Genomic DNA, 2301 nt, shown 5'->3' on the forward strand with positions numbered 1-2301 from the left:
GAGAGAGAATGAGTGTCAGACCGAGAGCAAGAGAGAGAGAGAGAGGGCAAACAGGCTGGGTATGGCCATACATGCCCTTAACCTGGCTCTTGGGAGGCAGATGGATCCCCGTGAATTCAAGACTAGCTTGCTTTCTACATAGCTGTTCCTAGGCCAGCCAGGGATACATATTAAGATTCTGTCACCCCTGCAAAAAAAAAAAAAAAAAAAAAAAAGTAGGAGGGGGGCTAGATGGCCTAGTGGGTAAAGAGACTTGTCACTAAGATAATGACTCCCATATGGTTGAAGGAGAGACACACTCCTAAAAGTTGGACCACAACTTGCAGCACCATGGCACACATATACCCTTCCACACATAAATACATTTATCAAAGCAGAGAGAAAACTGGCATTTAAGGCATGAGGCCAGAATAGGAAGAAAAAAACATGTAACAGAAAACCCTTAGCAAATTAACATTCTTAAAATATTTCAAAGATACTTCACTTACTTTTAGAATCTTCGGAATCTTAAATATTAGAAGGGCTCTTACAAGGGAGCACATTTGCGTGGTGCACACGCCTTTAAACCAGGACTCGGGAGGCAGAGGCAGACTGATCTCTTTGAATTCAAGGCCAACCTAGCCTAGAGAGCTAGTTCCATGACAGCCATGGCTCTATTATACAGAGAAACTATGTCTTGAAAAAACAATAACAACAAAACCACCACCACCACCCCCCACACACACACAATAAAACAAAAACAAAAGAGAGGTCAGATACTTTCTATACAGGTAACCTACTTCCCAGGACATGACTACTTTGAAAGGCCAACATTATTAGTTACCCACAGACAGCTGAAAGCTTTTTGAAGTCTCTTGTCATTTCTACCTCTCAGCTTTAGGTCTCTTTCCCCCATAATAAAAATCTGTTATTGCTAGGCATAATGACACACATCTTTAATCCCAGCACTTGGGAGATAGAGGCCGGCAGATCTCTGTGATTTTGAGGCCAGCTTGGTCTACAGAGTGAGTTCTAGGACAGCCACAGCTACATTGTGAGATTCTTTTTTTTTATTTGAGACAGGGTTTCTCTGTGTAGCCCTGGCTGTCCTGGAACTCACTCTGTAGACCAGGCTGGCCTCAAACTCAGAAATCCGCCTGCCTCTGCCTCCCAAGTGCTGGGATTAAAGGCATGCACCACCACATCTGGCGTGAGATCCTATCTTAAAACAAACCAAACTATCATTTGATGTGTGTGGGGTAGTTACATGTGCCATGGTGGGCATGTGGAAGCCAGAGGACAACTCTGTGGTGGCAGTTCTCTCCTTCTACCTTTCTGTGGGTTATGGGAATCATCAAAAGCAGGTCATCAGACTTTCAAGTCTCTTCATGAGACTAAAGCAGAGAACAAAGTCTCTGGTGGGCTTTTTTTGAAACTTCCTTTGTCAATGCAATATAAATCTCTTTACTTTAGCCTCAAGTAGAGCAAAAAGCATCCACATTCTTCACAAAAATACCACAAAAGCAGTCTCTAGGTCACATACTGAAATTCCTCTCCACTGAAATGTCTTGGGACAGGTCTGTACAGTTCAAATCACCCTCAGAAACAATGTTGTCTTAATTAGGGTTTTACTGCTGAGAACAAAAATCATGACCAAGGCATGATTTTTTCGAGACAGGGCTTCTCTGTGTAGCCCTGGCTGTCCTGGAACTCACCTTGTTGACCAGGCTGGCCTTGAACTCAGAAATCCACCTGCCTCTGCCTCCCAAGTGCTGGGATTAAAGGTGTGTGCCACCACTGCCCAGCTAAAAGTCAGGGAAATTTTAGCTGGGCATAATGGTGTCCACCTTAGCACTTGGGAGGCAGAAACAGGAAAATCAGAAGTTTCTTGTAGGTAAAGTCTAGGTTGTCAAGGCTGGCCTTGAACTCACACTCCAGGCTGGTCTAGATCCAGTGAGCCTCCTGACTCAGCTTCTTAAGTAGCTAGGATTGCTGGCCTAAGTCTTGCTTTGGTGGGGTATGTGAGAGAGGGGCAGGGGAGACTCTTTGTGTAGCCCTCGCTGTACTGGAACCAACTCTGTAGATATGATCTGCCAGCCTCTGTCTCCCAAGTGCTGGGATTAAAGGCGTGTGCCACCACTGCTCATCCCAGGTATTTAGCTCAGCCCAGGTATTTATATTCTTTTTTTTTAAAGATTTATTTATTATTATATGTAAGTACGCTGTAGCTGACTTCGGACACACCAGAAGAGTGGTCAGATCTCATTACGGGTGGTTGGGAGCCACCATGTGGTTGCTGGGATTTGAACTCAGGACCTTCTG

At 44.6% G+C, this 2301-nt stretch overlaps 1 protein-coding gene across 1 annotated transcript in view; it reads right to left on the bottom strand.

Annotated features, from left to right (window-relative positions):
* Syap1 (synapse associated protein 1) overlaps positions 1-2301 on the bottom strand; it is a 28717-nt gene that overhangs the window by 25342 nt on the left and 1074 nt on the right. The gene's annotated exons all lie outside the window — the stretch shown is intronic.

This window comes from Mastomys coucha, chromosome X (genome assembly GCF_008632895.1).
Source record: "Mastomys coucha isolate ucsf_1 chromosome X, UCSF_Mcou_1, whole genome shotgun sequence".
Lineage (NCBI taxonomy): Eukaryota > Metazoa > Chordata > Mammalia > Rodentia > Muridae > Mastomys > Mastomys coucha.